The sequence below is a fragment of the Paramisgurnus dabryanus genome, chromosome 19 (genome assembly GCF_030506205.2).
Source record: "Paramisgurnus dabryanus chromosome 19, PD_genome_1.1, whole genome shotgun sequence".
Taxonomy (NCBI): Eukaryota; Metazoa; Chordata; class Actinopteri; order Cypriniformes; family Cobitidae; genus Paramisgurnus; species Paramisgurnus dabryanus.
In genome coordinates, this window is record NC_133355.1 from 11,397,804 (window position 1) to 11,424,063 (window position 26,260).

General features: G+C 36.6%; 1 long non-coding RNA gene across 1 annotated transcript; it reads right to left on the reverse strand.

Moving 5' to 3' along the window:
• Nucleotides 1–16,269: 16,269 nt before the first annotated feature.
• Nucleotides 16,270–18,848, reverse strand: LOC135778511 (uncharacterized). The gene is made up of 6 exons (XR_010544574.2): nt 18,591–18,848; nt 17,744–17,889; nt 17,306–17,403; nt 17,080–17,165; nt 16,885–16,999; nt 16,270–16,747 (listed from the first exon to the last, which is right to left on the reverse strand). It is a non-coding gene; the product is annotated as an uncharacterized lncRNA (long non-coding RNA).
• Nucleotides 18,849–26,260: the final 7,412 nt, after the last annotated feature.

Consider the following 26,260-nt stretch of genomic DNA (forward strand, 5'->3'; position numbering starts at 1 on the left):
CCATCAGTTCTTCCCAATCCGTCTTTCTTTACACCTTTTAACCCATCGTCACTTTTTCATTTTATCCCCTGATTGTCATTTATTTATTCACTAATTATTTTATGAGGCTCGGTGACGGCACCAAGCCACACGTCCACGGTTAGAAACAAGGTGCTTAAGGTGACCGATCACAGTAACTGATTTAGATTAAATGAACAGCAAGTAATATATGATATATATTTATTTATTTATTGGGTAGTTTCGAGTTTCAACATAGTTTCTGCAAAATAAATGGACGGTAAAATGCCAAGCAAGAGTTTCTTCTGTAACACACACATACAGTATATACACACACACTGACGGGTTGCCTTTAGGTTAGCCTATATTGAGTGTAAGGCTCTGGTGTTCAGAGCCCCTGGTCTCTCCAAATCACACATCAAAGGCTGAATTTGTACAGCACAGTGCCGCTTGGGAGGGTTTAGGCTGGGCTGTTTTGACTCGGTGTTACCCAGCCTGTGTCTGTCTCTGGGGAGGCATTACCCTCTACATTATCCCGGTCTTGTTCCAGTACAGAATTACACAATGGTCCCAGAGACACACACACACACACACACACACAAATGCAGTTGAACATGCTCACACACTCCAAGAGAGAAAGACAGACAGACAGACAGATGGAGAGCAAAAACAAAAGTCAGGATGTATTGCTCTATAAAACAGCCTATGTAAGTAAGCAGACTAGGCAATTTGCAACTTTTCTCTTAAAATACCTGCAACATTGCATGTAGTTTTCTTTGAGGAGAAGGCAATCCCAGAATGCATTGCATTAAGTTCAGAGAAAAGCGTAAATTAAAGTTGGAGTATTAAGCTTGCAAATGTTGTTTATAAATAAACTCAATTTTTTTTCAATACAAAATTAATCGATGAAAAATAGTTCAGTATCATCAAAAATATTATTTTAGCCAATATATGTATGTGCTATTTTTATGCTTTGTGGAGAAGACAATCCCAGAATGCATTGCACTGAGAACATGTAAATCCGAGGTGGAGTATGTGGGTATCGAATGTTGTTTATAAATAATCTTTTTATTTTATTTAATAATAAATAAATCAATAACATTCTTATTTTAGACAATATATGTACTGTATGTGTTATTTTTATGCTTTGTGGAGAATAAAATCCCAGAATGGATTGCAGTGAGAACGTGTAAATCCGAGATGGAGTATGTGGCTAACAAATGCTGTTTATAAATAATCTTTTTCTTTTATTCAATCCTAAATAAATCAATAACATTCTTATTTTAGACAATATATACATGTGCTATTTTTATGTTTTGTGGAGAAGACAATCTCAGAATGCATTGCAGTGAGAACACTTAAAGTGCCCGTATTATGAAAAACTCACTTTTTCTGGGTTTTGGGGTGTTATTTTGTGTCTCTGATGCTCCCACACGCATACAAACTTGGAAAAAAATCCATCCATGCTGTTTTGAGTGAGATACAGGTTTCTGAATGTCCTCTGCCTTGAGTCTCAGATTGCGCGAGTTAAAACTCAGCTCCGTTGTGACGTAACAAAAAGTTTCGTCACATTCAGTTTGAATTTTCCCGCCCACCACCCCACTCGCAGGTCTTCACCCACCAGGTAGCTAGAGAGCATAGAGCAGTCACTTGAATGATACCCTCTGTGCTGTTATCATCTCTCACGGAAATAACAGCGCTATTTGGATATTATGGATTATACTCCCACCTACTTTTAAAAACAAAGTTTTAACGCGTAATTATTGGAACCCGGAGTATCTTATATACAGTGTGTTACGACGCAAACAGTCCTCAGATTGTAGGCGATAAGACCTTCATGGGAAATCTGATGTAAACAACAGACTATGTATCTATATTTCACGGATTATACGCATTTGTGGACAAAAATGGTCATTGGATGTATTTTATTGGACTTTCATGGATCATTCACACATCTGAAACAGACTGGATTCAATTCGCGATTGCGTTGTTTCATCACAAAAGGTAAGAAGTCACGTTGTATTTTGCATGTTGTCATCTTCTGTCACAAAATACTACATTTATGATGCTAGAGCTAAAAGCTTTTTGCCAAACTAACCGAGACCGTAGGCCCCGGCTTTTCTGACGAGGCGAGCCTCCAATAACTTTACGGTCTGCATAGATATATACACGGTCCGGACCTCCCGCTAGCTTCTAGCAATTAGCATGCGGTCCACAAGCAGTATACATCCCCCGCCGGGTCTTAATTTCTGTCATTTGCGAAAATAATGCGTTTGAAAATGTTTATAACGGGAATATGTTAGTATTGTCCAGGGAAAACGAGTGTATTGTTGAGACTGCTACATCACAATTTACGCTGGAATCTTTGTGTGTCATGATGAGTTTGACACACCGAGACCGGGCCTTACAGCCCCGGCTTTTCTGACGATGCTAACCCCCGAGCCTCTTATAACTTTACGGTCCCGACCTCCCGCTAGCTTCTAGCAATTAGCACGCGGTCCACAAGCAGTATACATCCCCCGCCGGGTCTTAATTTATGTAATTTGCGAAAATAATGTGTTTGAAAATGTTTTATAATGGGAATATGTTAGCATTGTCCAGGGAAAACGAGTTTGTTGTTGTGACTGCTAACGTAACATCACAATTTACTCAGGAATCATTGTGTGTCATGAGTTTCTTCTCCTGTAGTGTACTTATTAGTGATACTTTTCTGTATGATTTGTCTGTTGGCAACATAAACCGTTAATAATAATAATAATATATAAAATAATAACACAGTATGGTCTGTACTGCTCACGAGACCACTGAGCATGCGCACGGGCACATGACGTTAGTAGTGGGGCGTGATCAAAGGAGCAGCAGCTCATAAATATGTAATGACTAGCTCAAAACGGCACAATCTGAAATGCCCTGAAACAGAGGCTCCTAGAGATGGGTAACAATCTTTTCCTACAAGTTATTTCGAGCAAACAACTTTTGAAACATGCTTTATGGAACTCATACACCTATATAACTTGTGGAAAAGCAGTCATAAGATGGGCACTTTAAATCCGAGATGGAGTATGTGGCTAGCAAATGTTGATTATAAATAATCTTTTTATTTTATATTTATTTTAACATTTTTATTTTAGACAATGCATGTGCTATTTTTATTCTCTTTAAATATTTGATATTAAATTCAGGGCCTTAACCACAATAGAAATTGAGGGGGACATGTACCCCCAATAATCAGAAACTTTAATGCGTAACCCTGAATGTCTTGCTCCCCTACAATGTTCAAAATGTGTTTACGTACTTGATTTCTTTTCTTAATTTCTATTAAGTGCATACGTTTTTTGATAGTTAAGACGCTGCCTTCGAGCTCACAGTTTTTTAAGCTTTTGTATAGCAACAGGGCATACGAGTTGTTAAGAACAATTCAAGATCCAAATACTACATTCAACCGAACACGTGCTACAGAACTGATTACCTGTAAATATTCAGTTTTTTTAAACAAGATGTCATCTTAAAAGCATTGAAGAGCAGCTTGCGAGCTGAGTAAGATGGTGAAACATGGCGAGAATGCTTCTGAGGACATCCAACAGTAGAAACACTTTAAATAAAATGTGATTTACTCCCCTGCGTTGCAAACTACCATTGAGATGTTTGAAGTGTATTTACAAATAACAGGCATGCACATCAAGCTAGTTTAGAAATTCATGTCCTGAATCTCAATAACAGAGGCAGATCCTCACATCCACAGATATTCCACTGAGCAAAGCAGATCTGAGCCATTCATAGCACTTTGATGTACGCTCACAGATATGCTCGCCCTGAATGGGCGCACTTTATATATTTCAAAGTAGGGGTGGGCGATAAACCGGTAGACAAAATTAACCGGTAGAAATTTGTCAACCGGTAGAGATTTTGGACTATCGTTTCTATCGAGGTTACGTGCCCACGTCACGCTCCTGTGCGTGTGGTCGCGAAAACGTAACGTTTGTACACGTATTTAAGCACTGCAGTTTTAAAACAAGTTATTTTAAGCCATTGAAACACAGACAACAGATCTGTATGCGTGCGTTCTTTCTGTGTGTCAGGAGCGGACAAGTCGCGCAACCGCTGCTCTTTCTGTCTGTGAGGAGCGCGCAAGTCGCGCGACCTCTGCTTATTAAGCTCGTGAGCATTTTTCCCGCTTTATTGGCCTTAAATACACATATGCGTCAAAATTCCCGTCTTTGCAAGCATCATCATAAACACGACCAGTAAGGTCTTAAGAGAAAGTAAACAGCTAAAAGAGAAAGCGCATGTGTAACAGTGTATTGGATCCGGACTTTGGTCTTAAAGGGGAAGTTACCTAATTTTGCTCCTGTCTGTCACTCGTGTTAATCAAACAGCATTGAGAAAAAAATCTCTCACTGCTCCTGATTAAATCACTTTTCTACCTTAAATAAAAATATATATAGGCCTATACATACATGCATAATTATTTATTATCATTCTTATTGACTGTGTATCTTCAGAGAGCTTGAGTTTTGTTTGTTTTTATCTTCTTTCTATGCTTGTATATGTTTTTTGTGAGAATTATGAACATTTCTATGGTATTAAAGATTTAAACCTTATTAAAACATAAAAAACTCTACCGTGATACATATCGTTATCATGATATAAAATTAATCCTATCGTGATAGAAGATTTTGGTCATATCGCCCACCCCTATTTCAAAGCACAAGTCCTTCATGGCAAATATTTTGAGGAGGGAGAGAGATCACACCACAAGCCGTCTTAAGTTATCAGAAAGTGTTTGAATTAGCTTTGAATATATTTCATTAGGGCTTTTAAACAAACTGCTTAACTAACTACAGTAAGGAGCTTTTGATTGTAACTCCTGAAACTTATAAAGGATTTTGAACCTGAAAAGCTAATTAGTTACAATTCATTTCAAATACTATGGAAGTCTATGGGTCAACTGTGTGATTACCATCATTTAGCAAAATATCTTCTTTTGTGTGTTTAACAGAATAAAAAAAAACTCATACATCGAACAATATGAGGGTGAGCAAACCATGACAGAATTTTCATTTCAACTATCCCTTTAAAATGTTAATTTTAAACACCAAGTCACAAACCTTTGTGTTTTTCATAACAAACCCCTCACTGTTTATTATGTGACAGGACAGGCACTAAGCAGATTCTCACGAACTCTCCCGTGAGTCTTTCTACAGCTGCACATGTGGATGAACTCTAGGCTCTGAGTTCAAACTGCGGTCAGGGGTTATGAAGAGGTCTTCATGTGACCCTGAGCCAGCAGGACTTCTGTCTGGATGTTATGTGTGAAAGGAGAAACAGGTTGGACCCTGAAGCGCAGAGGTGCACAATTTATTATATAAACAACACAAGTGTGATATCAATACAGTATGTGTAATCTGGTGAAAGGCAATAAATAATGCAAAGAATAAATAAATCCAAAAGAATATGCTTGCTTTTATTGAATTTTAAAAGTGCGTTTCTTTTCCCAGGAAGTACAGAGGAGCACAACGTTGTGCATTATTTATATGTCACTGAACAAATGTGTAGCACTGACCCTGTTAAATCTTTCATACAAAAGGTCAGATTGACTTGTTTCCATTGAAGCACACAAGAGGGACATCATTGATCATCAGCTGTTCACAAACTTACAAAGTCCATGCCAGTATAAGCACACTGCCATTAAAGCAAATCTACTTACAGAAAAAACTGAAGAATGCTTTTAACAAAGCAAATCTTGGGCACAATTGACTTTTATACAATGCAAAAAATGTCTTTCTTTCCTAGTATTTTTGTCTTGTTTTAAGTACAATTACCTAAAAATTCTTAAATCAAGATGCAAAATAAATCTAGTTTTTAGACAAGAAAAAATATCAAATTTGTGCATATAAGCAAAAAAATCTGCCAATGGTGCAAGCTATTTTTCTTGAATTTTTCTTGAATTAAGTGTTTAAGAAAAAAGGTTCAAGATTTTATGCTTACTTGTATACCCCATTGTCAGATTTTTTGCTTTTTTTATGCACAAATCCACTTAAATTTGATATTTTTGTCTTTTTGACTTTTTTAGGTCATTTTTCTCAAAGAAAAAAAGCATATTAATTTACACTGTAAAAAATACTTTACTGCCTTACATTTTTTTGTTAAATCAACTTAGATTTACAAGTAATGTCAACTTCCCATTATTTATCTTGAAAAGAGATGAGTTGTTACAGTACAAGTTGACTTTTTTCAACTATATTTTATAAGTTATAACAACTCACCTGTAGTTATAACAACTCATATCTAGTCAAGATAAATAATAGTAATTTGAAATGACTTGTAAATCTAAGTTGTTTTAACAAAAAAATTTAAGGCAGCAAATTATTTTTTACAGTGTAGATATTTGTACTTAAAACAAGACAAAAATACTATGCAAGAAAGTCATTTTTTGCAGTGTACACTGCAAAAAAATGATTTTCAGGAAAAAAATCTAAGTGTTTTTTTTTTTAAGTAAAAATATTGAAAAAAATCTTAAATGAAGATGCTATTTCTTGATGAGCAAAACGACCCAAGAAAATAAGTCTAGTTTTTAATCCAAAAATATCAAATTTAAGTGATTTTGTGCATAAAAGAAGCAAAAAAATCTGCCAATGGGGTAAGCACATTTTTCTTGATTTTTTTCTTGAATTAAGTGTTTAAGAAAAAATTTTCATGATTTTTTGCTTACCCATTGGCAGATGATGGCGGCAAAAGAATGGTATAATACGGGAATCCTGAGAAAAACGGGAGGGTTGACGTATGGATTGCGTAATACGTACCGTCGCGCTTGGCATGTCACAGTTAGTGCAAGATGAGAAGTTTCGGTTTAAACAGTGGCGGCCGGTGACTTTTCCTCCGAAGTGTCATGTGTTGCATCATGTTAACCATGTGCATCATGCGTCATGTCAAAATACGTGCCTGCTGCACACGCGTCGAAATGGTTTATAATTAAAGAGACGCTCACGTTTACAACAAAATACTCCCAAGACACTAACTTTACACTAAACTCTGATTACAGATGAGATTAAGCAAGTATCTGGCAAACACCTTCGAACGTACATGTATTTTGACATGACACATGATGCACATATGCACAAAAGTTTACATGACACCGAACAAATCCTTTGACATGATGAGCCACACACTTGACAGGCTAAATACGTGTTGCGACAAGCTTCGCATCGTGCAACCCTCAAAAAAAAAAGGCACCGGCAACTGGGTTTAAAAGTACTTTTTTGGGGGTCGAAAATGATTATATTTTCTCTAGATAAGACCATTGCCTGGGTTGAGATTGTTTAGAGGCCTTTGAAGTTGCATTGAAACTGCAAACTGTTGAGGTCCACTAAAGTCCACTATATGGAGAAAAATCCTGGAATGTTTTCCAAAAAAAAAAAAAAAACAACTTAATTTCTTTTCAACTGAAGAAAGAAAGACATAAACATCTTGGATGACATGGGGGTGAGTAAATTATCTGGATTTTTTTTTTGAAAGTGGAGTAATCCTTTAAGCACAAATGATGTTGTTATCAAACTGAGCAGGACAGCGAGGCTTCATATAACAACACTGCACAGTTTAAGACAATGAACTGCGAAAAACGTGGGCGTAGACGTGTTTGTGTGGACAACACAATGCCTCAGCATGTGTTCTTGAGCTCGTGCATGACACTCAGTATGCATAAAGATAATCGAGGGGGTCGGAAAACAGATATTTTTTAATCACTGTTGTTTCTTGACGCAAATGTTGTAATCTGCACAATGATGGTGTAATCTGCACGCGTGTTTGCCGTTAAAACAGCTACGTGTGAGCCACAGGAGCTGTTGCCGAACATTTTTTTGTAACGCCACCTACTCAAATTATGGAGAGGGAACATATTTGCCAGAGCAAATGTGTTGGTGGGCTGGTGAGCTCAGTTTTGATTTCTCACAAATCTAAATTTATGCGCAGCGCAATTATGACGGCTACTACGTTTGCCAATACCAAATAAAGGAGTTTTGTTTTGTGACCCGTGCGTTTGTTTTAAGTCAGGCATAAAGCGAATCACCTTTCTCTGCTAATGGAGAAACACCGACATTCACGAAAGGACATCAATGAAGAAGCGCTTCCACATGACTTTATTTTACAGGAACATGAGCCAATTGTGTGGGAGTCAACACCATGGCCACCGTGTGTGTGTGTGTGTGTTTGTTTGTGTGAGTCAGGTGTGGTTCATGCTTGGTTGCTTCATGACCAGAGTGAGTGTGTGTGTGTGTGTAGGCTCGTGTAGGGTTTGTCAACGCTGGCAAACAGCTAAAGCTTCAGCAGAGAGAGCCATATGTGAACAGAACCAAGCCAAAGCGGGGAGCCATATGTACATCTACTGCTTTTTTTAGCTAATTATGCCAAAATGTCTGTTTTATAGAACAAATCAGCGAGTTATGCTGCGTTTACCACACAGCAAACACTCTCGTGGAGTATGCAAAAATATTCAAAACACCATAAAGAAAACGCTTACGGATGATTTTGGACATGTTTATGAGTCAGACACGCTTTTACTGATGTATATATTCATGGACGTGTAAATATTCAGCATTTACTCTTTATTCCTATGCTTATTTTTATAAATTGAAATCCAGTCCAAAACAGTTGTTATCACATATTTTAATACTTAAAAGTCTCAATGGCTATATGGAAAATAATCTCACTTGTAACATTTTTGTCCTAATGTGGCTCTATAGAGGCCAGACAGAGAACTGGATCAATGGTGTCACGGTCCCCCGTGTTCAGGCCCTCAGTTACAGAAACAGCAAAGATGGAGAGACCTTAAAGGCCTCTGATAAAGAAATGGGACAGTGTCTCTAACCTGCTCTTATGGCGCTTTTCCATTGCATAGTACCCCACGGTTTAGTTTAGTTTGGGTCGGGTCAGCTCACCTCACTTTGGTGTGGTTAGCTTTTCCATCGAGTTTAGTATCACTTCGGAGTGGGAGGGATTATAGGCGTGTCGTTATATTTACGCTGCCTACTGCTGTGACATCATACACGTGAGAGCGTTGTTGTACATTCCCATACATTCATTTATTTCTCAGTCTGCCACAAAATTAAAATCGGCCACCACATAGATGTTTGCACATCGCGTTTATAACTACCTCTGTCTCACATGACAGTTTCTGTTCAAACACCCGACCCGTGGCGTCAGTCGACGGCGCTCCGTTGAGCCTCATTCAAGTTGCATTTAAGCATAATAATGCGGACGTGCTCATCGCGAATGTGCCGCCACAAACTGCAAGTCTGGAAAAAACTGTTATGGTGTCCCGGATTCTCAACCTGTGGATGTTTTTCATCGCTAAAAGGGTGTTTGGAAACTTATAGCAGAACACAGATAACAACATGTTTGCTTGAGACAGCGCAAGCTAGCAGTAAGCTAAAGCTAATATTTACATTATAGCGATGACGCTTCTCTCAGACCAATCAGTGACCTACAGGGTTTTCGCGTCACGTTTGGTATCAGCTCGGGTCGCTTGGAACCCCAACCGAGGTGGTACGAAAAAAAGTATCGGGTACTACGTACTGCACCCAATGGAAAAGCTCCCAAAAGTAAGCTGACCCGACCCAAACTAAACTAAACCGTGGGGTACTATGCAATGGAAAAGCGCCATTAGTCTGTTTGTGTATGAGAGAGAGAGAGAGAGAGAGAGAGAGAGAGAGAGAGAGAGAGAGTGAGAGAGAGAGAGAGAGAGTGAGAGAGAGAGAGAGAGAGGGAGTGAGAGAGAGAGAGAGAGAGAGAGAGAGAGAGAGAGAGAGAGAGAGAGAGATGGCCTGCCACATGTGCTGTAGCACTGCAACACAACCACGCTGTGGACATGAGCCCCCTGGTGGAGCTCCGCCTGAGGCCCCACAGGTGGGTCAATCCATCAGCGGGTTGGAAGAGGAGGTGCTGCAGTGAGAGAAAGTTCAGTTACAGCCAATCAGAAACAGAGGCTTTTGGATCACCGCTATCCATTAAAGTGCATGCTGACCTTCTAGTCACTCCGCAACCTCAATGAGTGTGTGTGTGCGCGCGAATGTGTGTGTGTGCGTGAGAGGGAATAAATTCTGATATTTTAATTACGCTGTGTCCTCAGTTCAGACTCACCTACATATCAGATTTTAAGGGTGATTAAATCATTTCCATTTTTTTGTGCATGTTCAGGGTCTGTCGGAATTTTTCCTCACAAAGACTTCACAGTGTCATGCTGGTGTCCTTAACTCACCCATTACATTTTTGGAAACTGGCTTTTCCACATAGAGTTGACCTGAAATGCATTTAGATATTTAAAGGTAGGGTAACACATTTTGAAAAATGCTAACGGTAGCCGCCTAGCAATGAAATCCCGATCCCACCCTCAAGTCAAATCGCCATCCAAAGTCACGCCTCTTTCCAAACACACGACACGCACAGATCAGACGGTCACGTCTCATGTCTCATTCACCAGTACAAAGTGAATAACACTTCCAAAATAACCAACATAAACAACTGGTTTACATCAGAATTAGTTTAAGCACACGTTCGATTGTGTAGACGTAGTAACTATATCGTTATGCTAATCTGGAAAACGAACACAAATTTCATAAGCAACACAACGTTTCATCAAAGTAGAATATCTGAATCCATCTCAATACAAACATATCGTGTACCTACCTTACCAAAATAAACAGTGCAACGACCCTTTCAGACCCTTTGCCTCCTGCAGCTGCATCTCGCGGTAAAGCAGTAAAGTTACCGATGTTAATTTGGGTTTTTGCTCTTTGCTGATCCAGGCAGTTTTTGCTGTTGTTGTTGTTATAAAAGATGCATTTAGTTTTGTTGCTCCTGTGTAGGTTGTCAATTCAGCAGAAAAGTTTGGTGTTCTCGCTGTTTACAGACAGAGCGCACGTGAACGCGCCGATGACGTATGGTATCTGCGTGGACTCGCTGCGTGGTGGGAATTCAAATTACGCTTACGTATGAGGGACATAAAAGGAAACGTCCGTTCGGACCGAAATCTATGATTTGTTGGACATTTTTTTGGTCCTACGCCTTTCACAGATGACATAAATTTTTACAAATACATTTAAACAACTTAACACAGTGATTGCTATCAGAATGTGAGGAGACTTTTAACCAGCATAACTAAAAATGTTTCAGGAACAAATCTGTTACCCTACCTTTAAGTGCATTAATCTCAGAGCGTTACATATAATTTATTTACATTTATGCAATTGGTAGATGCTTTTCCCAAAGTGACTTACAGTGCATTCACTGTAAAAAAAACGCAGCTTTTGTCAAATCAAATTAAGTTAAAAAATTTCAACTTGTTTTTCCAAGTTAAAAAACATAAATTAGTAGATTGAATTGACTTGCAAAAGTTGTTTTAACTTTTTTACAATCTATACTTTTTTATCATATGTGTGTTCCAAGGCAATTGAATCCATGACTACTTTGCATTGCTAATGCAGTGCTCTAACAATTGAGCCACAGGAAAACACTACTATTACTGTGAACATGCTCCATAAAATTTAACAACCAACTTACAAATATTTAGATCTTAATACCTAAATTGACCAGTATATTTATCAATTTACACTTGAACTTAAAATGCTTTGCTCGAAAAGTGTTTAAAATGTAAATCTTAAAAGGGTTAGTTCATTACATTTATGCATTTGGCACACGCTTATCTAAAGCGACTTAGAGTATTACAAGGTATAATTATTTATCAACATGTGCGCTCCCTTCGTTTGAACCCATGAGTACGGTTTACTGGACAGGGATTAGACTAGTCCTAGACTAAAATTAATGTAAGAGCTGTCCAAACTGAAAACCACTTGCACTGACATATCTTAAAATACATCAGTGCCCTTTGTTTTGCCTCAAAATGCATCCCAGTAATTTTTTTAGTAAGGCATGTTTGTAAAAACTATATTTCCTAAACTAAGGCCTAGTCCTGGTTTAAGCTAATCCCTGTCTGGGAAACCACCCCGTCATGTTCTGCGCTGTTAATGCAATGCTCCACCACTGAGCTATATACTGTAAGAGCACACAAAAATAAAAACTAATTTACTTACTCTCTGCTAAATACAAAGGAAGATATTTTGAGCAATGCTTGTAACTAGGGATGCATAGATACCACTTTTTTGGAATACGAGTACGAGTACTTGCATTTCAGTACTTGCCAATACCGAGTACTTAATAAAAACATGATTTCAATTTACAGGTAACAGCTTTAGTCATATAATTTAACAAAAAAAACAAGGGACTAGTTTTCCAGTTTGTTGTAAACTCTGCCTCTTTGGACAACACAAGAGGCATTAACCCCTTACACGCCGCTCAAACATAGACATTTCTCAGACCGTGGTATCGATTCCAGGTAACGGGGGACTTTTAACGAGTACGAGTACTTTAGAAAATGTAGTATTGAGGCCGATACCAGTATCGGTATCGGTGCATCCCTAATTGTAACTAAATTGTTTTGGGGCACCATTTACTTCTATAGTATTTTTTTCCTACTATGGAAGTGAATATGGTGGTGCTCCTGCTTCCTTCTATATTACAATTATCTTTATAAGAAAATTATATAGGATTAAAACAACTTGAGGGGGAGTAAATAATGACAGAAATTTAATTTTTTGGGTGGAAAAAAGGCTAAATGAATAACATTTTAATGTAGTTTAATTATAACGATTTACAGATTATTATTTTGTTAATTTAAGCAATGGTCTTTGGACATTTTATGCTGAAGTTTTATAAGGCGTTTGTATTAATTCATTTTTTGAAGTCAGAACACGAATGACTTTATAATCTTGGTAACACTTTACAATGAGGTTCATTAGTTAACATAAGTTAACTACATTAGTTAACATGAACTTATAATGAACTGCACTTAAACAGCATTTTTTAAATCTTTTTTAATGTTAATTTTTAACAATTACTAATACTTTATTAAAATCTTGTTGGTTAATGCACTGTGAACTAACATGAACAAACAATGAACAGCTTTATTTCTATTAACTAACATGAACAAAGATTAATAAAGACTGTAACAAATGTATTGCTCATGTTTTGTTCATGTTAGTTAAGACATTAACTAATGTTAACTAATGAACCTCATTGTAAAGTGTTACTATAATCCTAAAGGTAAATTATGTGTAACAATATTTGCTAAATAAGTATTATTTATAAAGGTCTGTATCATGGGTCCTGCCCTGTCAATGTCTAACATTGACACTCTAAATAATAAAGGTTCATTCTATAAAGAACCTTCAACATTCACCAAAGCTTTCACAAAATGCACAAAATGTTTTTTTATTTTGGTAGTGAACAAAGATCCTAGACTATAAGAAATTGAAGAAAAATAAATGGTTCTTTTACAACCCTTTAACTGAAAGGTTCTTTGGGAAGCCAAACATGCACTGTAAAATATTTGCTGTAATTTTGCAGCTGGTTGCCAGTAACTTACTGTAGAAGATAAAGTCTGAAAATGTTTCATGTTCATTTAACTTTGAACAAAATGTTGCCAGTAAATAACATAAATGTAAAATCTACAGTAAGTTACTGGTTGCCAGTAATACCTAGTAATACTGTAATTTCTACATACATTTTTTACAGTGTGGTTCTTTTATGGCATTGTTTCGGAGAACTTTCTTTTTAAGAGTGGCAGATCTAATATGACTGAACCTTTGAAACAGCAGTTAAATTCATGCTGTAGTGTAGTACAGAATGCACTAGGGTTGCTGCGGTGACGTAATTTTCCCACCGGTTAATCGGCGCGTCACAAACTCGGTGATCCCGGTGTCACCGAGTGGGAGGGGCTTATAAATGCGCGTGCAGATGTGCACATTTTACTTTCACTTTTGAATTACGCAACTGTTTAAATGCAGCGCTTGCGTAAGCTGCGTTAAATTGCCTATGAATTTGCGTGCAATTCGAGTGCAACAGCTGGTTTACTTAAGTTCTTGAGTCAATGTGCGCAGGTAATTCTCAAAGAACCCGCCAGTCCCAAGCAGAGCAACCGGCTACTTCTCCATAAAAGCGCTGCTTGAATGATGGGTTTAATATTTTTCTTGATGAAAAACACAACAACAAAACGATCTCGCTTATATTAAACATCATATATGTATATTATAATAAAAACGAGTAAGCACGCAGCTTCTGTCATAATCTGGTCAGTCAGCTCACCTTGCAAACTCTGACAGAAATAAATGAAATCTGACACCTGCTGCTCTGTGACGCGACGTGCGTTCAGCTCCACTGAATTCAGACAACAAACACATTCAGTTGTAAGTGTTTGCTCTCTCTAACAAAACTAAATGATTTAATTACACGAAAATATCAAAACGACGGTGAAAGACGGTGTCGCGGTGGGCAAGTGATATAACCGGTGAGAGGCTAAAGCACCGGTTATCACCGTTTCACCGTCTATCGCGGCAAGCCTAGAATGCACACACACACACACGCACGCATGCACGTGATAATTACCCGGCCGCACACACACACACACACACACACACACACACACACACACACACACACACACACACACACACACACACACACGCACACACGCACGCACACAACACAACACAACAGTCATGTCTTTACCAATCTGAAGAAGTTTTTGGCAGCTGTAATTAAGCATGTTAAATAGAGGCACAGCAACAGCACAAAGAATAATATTTACTCTGACTGGATGTCCTATGACGTCTCGCCTAATCAGATCCAAGGGAGAACCTTTTTTTAATACAACCCTCACCCCCCATCCCACCCACATATTGTACATGACACCTTATAGCCACTGCGTGTATCTCGTATTTCTGTTGCAGTATATCAAGGCTTAAGGCGAGAGAGGATTAACAGTCTCTTGTGAAATAGTGAGGTGTCTCTGAGAGCCTGAATATCTAAGGAATAATTTCTTGCTTTTGTAAGCTGAACTTTACATCAAAGTGCTTGATTAATTACTGATAAGGGACTACTAAAATATTAATGCATTTTTGTTATTAATAGGACCTTAGAGCTTGCATTATACCATCCCAAGTCTTTTGTTTTTTCTATGTAAGTTATATTCCATTTTTGTTTTTGTATCACATGTTACGCCTCTCCATTTGTTCTTTTATACTGTATAAATGATTCATAATTAAACATTTATACATAGAGTGAATAAACATAGCAGAATGTATATTTCCCTGAAATAAAGACATTTGACATCTTGTTGTTGTTATTCACTTTGAGAGTCTCAAGTGTGAAGGGAGGGTCACTGTGTTTTTCTTTCATTTGGAGGGAGATCTGTACTAATGGAAATGATTTTATAAGCCAATGTACTGATGGCTGCCACTGGTAACCTCATTTAAAGTGTTGTCAATAATGTCCTTGCGCTTCATTAGGAGACCATGACAACCATCCTCTTTAGAAAGGATGATTCTGACTTTGAGAAACTGTGTCTCGATATGGGTTAGGCTTTAAATAGCAGACTAAAATCATCGCCCTACATGATGAATGTCATTTTGCGTTCCTAATGAAAACATTTTCTGTTTAGATGAAATATGGACAGCCGTGACTAAACTGAGTGAAGCTAAATCATCTTATCAGAATGACATTTATCAAAGGATTTTTCTCAAATCAAATAAATTTATATTTTCTTGGGGTTTTTACTTAAAGCCAATTTAATGACATAAATGTAATCCCTGTGTGTCAAATACTGTAAATAAATAATTAAATAAATAAATAAATAAATAAAACAAATAGTTCTGTACTAAAGTACTAAAGCAATGCAAACTCCTTTTTTCAATTTTATAATTTAATACATTATATACACAGCAAAATCACTGGTGTTAAAATAACACCCAGGGTGTCAAATGTAACACTTGAAAAGTGTGTATATGTGTCCACACTACACTGTGTTAATTTAGTCAAAAGTGTAGTGTTAATTTAACAACACTCATTATATGTTAATTTAACACTCAATATTGTTAAATTTTACACTTTGTTCAACACTATTCATTGTTGTTTCCACACTACACTGGTGTTGGCACAGAAATACAGTGTTAAAAATTAACACTCCTAATTTAAGGTCAACACCAGTGTAATGTGAATTCAACAATGTTAAGTGTTAAAATACTGATGAATAGCCACTTTTGTTGCTAATGGGTTGTTTCTATAAAAGACAAATGACAAGAAATATTGCAAAACCTCTTTTTATTAAAGTACATCACATTTAATATTTACATTGATACACACAACACTTTTCATTTAATACTGCTTATTTAAATACCTCAGCTACAATTAGAAACAGAATACAGTATGGAATAATGAAAGTTATCTTATACCACAGCGCAGGGACATGAAAACCACTTATTATAAGGTCTTTAATATATCAAATGAGTAAAAAAAAATTAGCCACCCTACTCAAAACTTGAACATTAAAATACACTGATATTACCTTACTGGCAGGCAGAAATGCTTATCCTTCACAATACTAAAGATTTTTCCATAACAAAACAGACATTTCAATTCAAAAGACGTTTCATTTTTCTTAAATACGTTCCAACCTGGTATTTAGTTCTGTAGTTGTTTTACTCATGATGTAGTGGAAGGCTGCATCAGTGGTCTTCATCATGGAGGGAATGGCTTTTTGGTCCAGAATGATGCAAAAATTCTGGATGCAACTTCTGTTCCCAACGCAGTGCAGGCAGGGCTGTGCTGATTCATCCACCTCAAAGCATGGATTGATGCTCATCACCTAAGTGTTTTAAAAGAGTGTATTTGATGAATGTATTTCATGTGTATTTATGAACTTGTATGCATTTACATGGGGTGAACAATGCAAGCAAACTAACTGCTGAATAAATAACTAGAACAAAATACTAAAAAACTTACACAGCACAATCAGTAGCTTCAGTTGCACATCGACCCTCTCCAGTCTTTCTTCCTTTCACAAATGAAGGCAAGAGGTGAATGAGCCAGGGAAGAGCTGCCACATCACTGTCCCGTCCTAGCAAAACAGAATTTAAACACCATGAGTATACAGTTAAACTTTAAAACCGTAAAAGTAGCAAACCCATGTACACTTACCATATTTAAATTCCTGTTGACCAGACAGAGGGTCATCCATATTGTTGTATGTTGGCTATTTTGCAATACATCACCTCAGCATATTTCTGCAGATTTTCAAAGACAAAAAGAGTCAAGAAAATACCAAAAAGGGTGCAGTTTTAACCATTATTTGAATCAAAATCATCTCAGTATAATAAATCATGTTAGAGACAGTGTACAGTACAAATGTACTGTGTGTACTCACATAACTAGTTGGTAAGCTCTTATCCTCCAAACTGGGTTAAGGAATAACAGTTCCAGAATTCATGGGTATGCCGTATTCAAATATAGTCTGGTAGGGTCCTATCACAAAAAAAATGACAATAAAGACTCTGAAAACTCAACATTCTTTTTATATTAAAAACAGCACTCAAGACAATATGAATCTTCATTTATACATTTTCAAAATAGTAATCAATTTGATTGCTATTTAATATGACATCAATAGCAAAACGATGTATGAGAAGATAATATATTTTTATTAAAGTTGGCAGCAGGTCATGTGAGTTTCTTTCCAGATTAATAATAATAATAATAATAATAATAATAATAATATGTACAAAACTACATATACTAAAAAGATTGGTTAACTGTTCAGTTATGTCAAATAAAATGATTTATATGTATAAATATATAAACTTACCTTCTGTAATGAATTTATATAAGTATTAGCAGTCGTTTCTCATTGGAAGTCATCCATGTCAGGTCTTCTTTAATAAACTGCCCTAAAAACAGCATCTCGTCTGAATGATTTGAAGCACTCAGTGTGAACTTTCACCAAACTAGCATCTATAATGACAGAAAAAAAACAAAAGTTCACGTTAGCCTTACACGTTTTACACTTTAGCCTATGTATTTGCCATTTGCATCTGTCTGACATCTAGCGCCACGAAAAGCTTACAACACACAATGCATCCAATCTGTGCATACAAATGATGATATATTGTGAGGTTTTGGTCAAATGAATTGTTGGTTTGGCGATATTTCCCCTGTTTGCATACATCTTAGAAAAACACATGACGGTGCGGTTGCGGTTTACTCCGTGTTTTTCAGTAATTTGAATAATTAACCGATATCCGTGCACTCACGTGCATGTAAACGACCTCGTTAACTCACGGTATCTAGCCTATATGATTACCTCATAACGAGCATCATATGGTGAATAAACGAGCTTTCATTTAACTTAATTTCATACCTTCAATTTGTAGTGCATGTCGCGTTTTATCATGGTTCAATTCTTTCGTTCATATCTCCTGTTAATATTCTTGGTTTTAAACTTTTAGCTAGCAGTTTAACTTTATACTAAACTAACAAGGGAACAACGTAACACAAGGTAGCTCTGATTAAACTGAACCAAATAACGAACAAAGGGGAAATAAAATGGGAAAAATATCTTATTTAGTTTTTTTGGCATATGGCTGCGTAGAGTCAGACAGAGAAATAACAGTTTAATTTAGCCAAACCATGTGAATATTATAAGACTGATTTACCTGATCTCTTCAGTCCTCCTGTGAAAGAAAATGGCGGTAAAATCCCTGACAGGATATGTTTAGTGGAGGCGTGGCTTGATTTACACCGCTCAGAGTGAAATCTGATAACACCCTTGTTTTACACTGACACTGTCGTGAATATAACACTGGCCTAGCAATGGCAGTGTTATTTTATTACCAGATAGTGTTAAAACAGCATCAACACTGTGTATTTAACACCATCCCTGAAAATTTAACACTGGTGATTTTGCTGTGTATTTTCCATCTATAAACCAAGTGAAAATATTTTAGTTTTCATTTTAAAACTGTCATGTAATATTTTCAAGCTCATATATTTATATTATATTAATTTAATTTTCCAAACTTTTTAATGTAATACATTCAAAATTCTCAAAGTTTCACCACACAATTTACTTTCACAGTTGGCTGTGAGTTAACTGAGAATGTTTAAAGCTCTAAGGTTGTATTTTTATCATTAGTTAATGCATTAGCTAACATAAACTAACAGTGCAATACTTCTACAGCATTTATTAATCTTAGTTCATGTTAATTTCAGCATTTACAATACAAATTTAAAATGTTTAACAATAGTTAATGCACAATGAACTAACATGAACAATTGCATTGGCATTAAATGTTGTACCTTTTAGGGTAAAATATTATACCCGAAGTATAAGATTTTGTAAATTTTAAGGGTACAAAACAGTTAACTGTAGCTTTAAAGGTACACAATAGATTCAGTGATGTACCTAAAAATTTACATCATTGTATCTGTAAAGGTACAAAACAGAACCTTAGGGTACCACCCCAGGGACAGAAAAGGTACAGTTTTAAACCTTTTTTTCCTGACAGTGTACCCAGCTGAATCTGGCTAACATTGGGCATTTCTGGCCTAAGTATGACTCTCTTTTGTTCACAACCTTATGTAAAACAGCATTCGGCTAAATTGTTGCGTGAGGCTATCCAACCAAAAGCAAAAGGCACCTTTTAGGCAGCACCCCTGGCTTGAGTTGGTCTGCAAGAAAATAAATATTTAGCTGAGACCTGGCTAAGTTTTGGTTGGCCGAAGAGTGAAAAAGCAACCAAAAAGGTTTTTGTCATGAAATTTTTTTAAAAGTCTAACTATTTTTTATGACAAAAACCATTTAAATATTTATTCAAAAAGCAGACACTTTTCAAAACCTATTTATATCCAGATTTACAAATGAAAAATAAAAAACATAAAACAAAACAATTAATCTTAAAGGCATACAGTAATACAGTGAAAAAATTATTAATTCAATTTACTCAATTATTTTAAGGTAAGTGGTTGCAATCAATTTATTTAAGCTACACAAAAAATAGAAAAAATAAATAAAATTAAAAACTTTTATTTAAATGTAATTTTCAGTGTAACTACTGTATATTAACTGGTGACACTTTACAATAAGGTTGTATGTTAACATTAGTAAATGCATTAGCTGACATAAACTACGACAATGAACAATACTACAGCATTTACTAATCTTAGTTCATGTTATTTTCAGCATTTACTAATACATCATTAAAATAACAATTGCATTGGCATTATTAACTAACATTAACAAAGATTAGTAAATGCTGAAATACTTTATTGCTCATTGTTAGAACATGTTAGCTATAAGGCATTTACTGATGTCAACAAATACAACCTTATTGTAAAGTGTAACCATTTAACTTGACAAAAATAAAGAAATAATATCACTATTATGGACAACTAATGCAAAGAAGACGTCAATGTGCAGTATACAAACAAAGTAATAAATAAATTCAGAATAAAGAAAAAGAAATAAATGATTAATTCTGCTGTAATGGGTCATTAGAGTTCATGGCTAACACAGATTAATAAATGCTAAAAGACTATGTTTATTCTAGGTTCATGTTAACTAACACATTTACTAATGTTAACAACTACAACCTTAGTCTGAAAAGAATCAAGGCTCTTATTGAGAACGATAAGGCCTTTTGCTGACCCCTTCTATGGCTACAGCATTACAACCACACTGTGTCTCTTTAATTGTAAATGTAAACACCAAGGGCTCTATCTTACACCCGGCGCAATGCAGCGCAATGCGCGACGCAAGTGTCTTTCGCTAGTTTCCACCCTAATTTTCACGTTTAGCGCCGCGTTGTTTAAATAGCAATTGCATTTGCGCCCCCTTTTGCGCCCATGGGCGTTCTGGTCTGAAAACGAGGTGTGTTCAGGCGCATTGTTGGCGCGTTGCTATTTTGAGGCAACTAAAATAGACTACGCCATTGACCAACAAAAACCTGGTCTAAAGTCTAAAGTCAATGGCGCAATGTGTTTTATGTTATTTAAAGAGCGCATTAGTAAAATGCGCCTAAACACGGGAGGACAACGCGGGTTTGCTTATCACAAGGTACATAATGCGCAGCAGCACAAAAATGCTTTTAAATATGAAAGATTAAAGGATTGAATGTAAAAGATTATTATTGAATCTCTTGGACATAAATGAGGACAGATTATGAGACGTTAGAAGGCGCAAAGAGCTGCTTCACCTGCAGCCTGCTAAGTAAATAAATGCTTTGCTTTAAACAAATGCGTCTGTTTTTAAATGTTTTTTTTTTAATGCTACCTCACGGATTTATTGTCTATGATGACTCTGTACCTGTGGATATGGTGAGATGAGAAACATTTTTAAGTAATGCTTAAAAAAACTCTTTGCTAAAAAAAAACGCTGTCCAAAGTGCTGAAACGTGAGGAGAGCCGTTTGTAAATTCGTTATCTCCTGTTTATTACAAATAAAGTATTTTTAGAGTACAAACCTTATCTTACATGCTTGTAAATAATTTTTTGATGATATTGGATAGCCATACATTAAAAGCAATTACAAGCCTGCTTTTTACTTCCATGACTAAGCGAAAACGGGTTTTAAAGGTTTTGATAAAAAAATAACAATTTCAATACAAGTGAAAAACAACACAATTATTTAACATTAATCTTAAACTGGGGATCTTCTTCCTCCGCTTATTTTTTCAGTTTACAAAGTCCGTCATCTAAATAGGGATTAGACATAACGCCAGCGCAACTAGCTTTTAAAGGGGATGAGAGCAGAGACTCTCATTGGTTTATTGCACGTTACGCCCAAAATACTCCCATTACAATAGGACCTACCCTTTTCGACCATGCGCTCGGCGCAAAATCCATTTTTCCCGTCGTTAAATTAGCAAAAGTGGATTCGGACACGCCCATTTAGATGTTGCGCTGTGCGCTATAGACAATGCGCTTAGATCGTTAAAATAGGGCCCCAAGAGTTCCTTGTTCTCAATCCTCAGAAATACATCACAAGCATTACCCGATAACACCACACATTTGTTTTGTTGACACAGAGCAATCTGCGAATATCAATATACACAAAACCCTGAATAAAAATGTGCGATATGGATCAATTTCGCCGAGATTAGAAATCTGAAATGTACAAGTGACAAATGACAGAGAGGAATATCGGAAGGGTGCGAAGCGGACGTGCTCACTGGAGTCTCTCTTCTGCTCTTATCTAGAACTGAGGGGTGTGTTTTAAGCATAGCCTCATTACTGTCTGATGGGTTCAGTGACGAAGCTAATACAAAGCTGTTTTATACACCCCGAAAGCATCCGTGTGAAATTAGGCCCTGGTGCAAATCGTGAATGTGTGTGTCGGAGACAGAGAGACAGAGAGATTGAGAACATGTGCACTTTTGTGAGTGTGTATCCCTGTGTGTGTGTATGCGTGTGTTGATGTGTGCATGTGCTGGTGTGTTGCAATATGATAAATGTGTTCCACCCCATAATCTATGTGTTTCAAAATATGATGTATGTGAGTATGAACTTTGAATTATTTCCTAAACAGAGGGCCATAAATCTTGTAACTTTGGTGAGGAGTGTGCATTCTCTCTCTCTCTCTCTCTCTCTCTCTCTCTCTTTATATGAATAATGCAGTCAAGACTGGCCAGCTGCTTGGAGTTACAGAGAAAGACTGACTGTTGATGGCTAACAAACGGCTCTTTCCTGCTCCGAAGGTGGAAAAAAGATACACGGTGTGGCAGATCAGACCGTCTGAGATGTTTTGCTTTCACCCGGCACCAAGGTCGCATCAGACAACGATCCTTTAATGCAATGAGTGTGTGTGTGCATGTGCATACGTGACCTTGAGACTGACACAAATGTATTTATGTGCGGTAACCTATCTGAATGACAGAGAGCCATGTAAGCAGGCCCGGCCCGAGTACACCTGCGATATCACGCAGCCCTATATGGGCCAAATTCTAAGACGTGCACCCGTTGCTGAGAAGACAATCCCATAATGCATTGTGACACGCTCTGTCTGAGATGGTGGATGAAGAGACGGAAATGTTTTTGGAAAATGAAAGTCACACTATAACTGTCATTCATTTTATTTAGCTGTCCAAGACCCGGACTTTCAAAATTTAGGAAGTTTTATATTTAAATATTATTTAGCAGGCGCTTTCATACAAAGCTTCTTGCCAATGAGAGAGCATTAAAAAAGTTTAATTAAAACTTTTAAATATTATAATTGTAAAAACCCAGCTAAAGTTATTTTTTGTCATGTACTGTTTTCTACATTCTGTAAAAATATAACCTTGATATCTTTAATAATGACTGAAGGTTGTGTCAAACATAAAAATCAATGTGAAATTAATGATTGAAATCAAATTTTCATGCTCTTAATTTTATAAGCCTAAATTTCACAGACGGGATCAGATTTCATCTAATCTAGGTATGAAGTTTTCTGGCATATATGGAGTTGTGCACATGACAGCTAAATATCCTGTATGTGATGATTCATTTTGATCTAAAATGAGTCCTCACAGTTCTGTTTGCGCAGGACAGCGTGATGTTTGTCAGCTGAGATAAATATTTAGGTTAGGCATATTTCAGATGAGCTAAAAAGGAGTCTAGTTTAAGATTTAGGCCAAATCCAGTAAAACAACTCATAGCCACTTTACCATAATGGGATGAGTTATGCAATACTAAATGAATGTGCGTGTTGACTCAAAGCGAATCTGGGAGTGAACGAGGGTGTGTGTGTGATCAAACCAGGACGCTCCTGGTTTTCGCCCTTGTCAACGCTGTCTCCTGTCCACCATCATTCAACCCCTCCCATTCTGAACCCAGAGAGACCAGAACAGGCCAGTGCAACTCAGCACATTCCACCCTCATGAATTTTAATTAAACACGCTGCCTTCCTTTCACTCACTACCCAAAATAAATGGTCGGAAAATATAAGACATCTGCCCGGGATATATCATTTACATTTCTCTGACGATAAATCACCGGCCGCTGTTTCAGATATCAATTAGATGAGTCGCATTGATTGAATAAATTCAAACTGTCTCGGCTGGCCAGGATGTATGAGGGAGGTCTGTGAGGGGTGTGGTTATCTTTCCATAGAGGGGAGGAAAACACTGTGTTTGATCTGATTAAATACTTTTAAATCACCCACATGCGCACACACACACAAACACACCGATATGTTTTGTTGGATCTCATTTTTTACCGTACTTGACAAATCACAGAAATTTTGTTGATGGTACTTTATAGCATCCTACTACAAGCCACTTACTGTATAATTTAAAGCATGCACATGTTTGATGCATTTGTTAGTATACATCAAGATAGTTTTGTTCAAGTTTAAAGTTTAGATTTAGTTATACTGCCAGTTTAAAGAAAGTTTTTTTTGTGATTAAAGCACATTTGCAGTATATTACTTACGTAAGGAATAATAGACGATGAGCCGTTGAATTATTTGAAAATAATGCACACCCAAGGTGGTAATGCGGCATGCCGTGAAGCGTCAAGCAATCAGAATAAAGCATTCAACGGGCCTGTGGTATAAAGCAGGTTAAAGAGCACCTATTGTCCAATTCACGTTTTAAAATTTCCTTTGGTGTCTAAGTGTGTATAAGTACATGTTAACGATATGCAAAAGGTACAAACCCCAAAGTAAACGATGACGGGAGTTATCGTCTCCAACTAGGGATGCTTAACGATTAGGGGTGTAACGATTCATTCGTTTTCTCGATGCATCGATTACAAATCCTGTCGATGCATATGCATCGATCTTGAAACCTGGATTTTTGAATCGTGAATCGTTTGTTTTTCGATTTTATATTTAAAAATCGAATGAATCGTGATTATATAACGAATACGATGGATAATAAGCCAACATGAGATCAAAGGTTTGGGATTACTTCAGTTTTCACGAAGTAAATTGAAAGATTGTCCGAAGTCCGTTGCAGTTTGCAGACATTGTAAATCTGAGTTAAAATACATTGGAAATACAACGAACCTTAGCAACCATCTCCGCAGATGCCATGCCATTAAGATAGACATACCTGCACTTAAAGCAGCTAGTATTTTAGGGTCAGACGTGAGAAGTGCTACTCCTTTACACACTTTGCTGTATTTCCTAAATGTTCAGGAAATGTATGCAATGTTTACAATAAAAGCTTATGGTGCATTGAATATGTAGAAGTAGTATTATTTTTCTTGGTTTACTTGCTTTAATGTATTTTGAGTCCTAAGAAGTTAAGCTATTAAACTAAAGTCCTGAATCTAGTTATTGAAAATCTATTAAATGGTCATGAATTTCCCAAATATTTCTTTTATTTGCTCAGATGCAGATACAAAAATTTATAGATCAGAATCGTTAATATTCGAATAAAATCAAATTTTATTGTTCATCGAATCGAATCGTTCTGGTTAGCAAAAATCGTTTTTGAATCGAATCGGAAACCTTTGAATCGTGAATCGAATCGATTCGCTGTCTACCCAAAGATTCACAGCCCTATTAACGATTAATCGCGATTAATCTATAGCAGAATAAAAGTTTTTGTTTACATCATATATGTGTGTGAACTGTGTATAATAACAACTTTGTATAAATAAATGCACACACATGCATGTATATATTTAAGAAATGTTTACATGTGTATAAATATTTGTACTAACTATAAATACTTAATATATAAAAATATTTTTTTCTTAAAACTATACATGCATGTGTGCATATTTATATGTGTGTAATAAATATGTGTATATATATATGATGTAAACAAAAACTCTTATTCTGCTACAGATTAATCGCGATTGATCATTAAGCATCCCTATCTCCAACCTAAATCTCTTTTCTTGGACTACAACAAACACATGGATTGGATTTACTTCCTGGGATTGGTGATGTAGACAATTATCCGACATTATCATAATTCCTCCCGCTTCGGACTCACAGCCTGTAAGTTAACGCCTGTTAGCATTGCATTGTGAGCGAATCTTTCAACCATGGTAAGGAGCGTCACCTTTCCAGCTGACGCCAGAGGTATTCAGGACAATCACAACGTTCAGATTAGCTAGCCAATCAGGGACACAGAGCTTTCAAGCTATCAGAACAAAGTATTCAACAGGCCTGTGGTATAAAGCAGGTTAACTATGTGTAAGTTTATACACTCACCTAAAGGATTATGAGGAACACCTGTTCAATTTCTCATTAATGCAATGGTGTAATGGTGTGGGGGATGTTTTCTTGGCACACTTTAGGCCCCTTAGTGCCAATTGGGCATCGTTTAAATACCACAGCCTACCTGAACATTGTTTCTGACCATGTCCATCCCTTTATGACCACCATGTACCC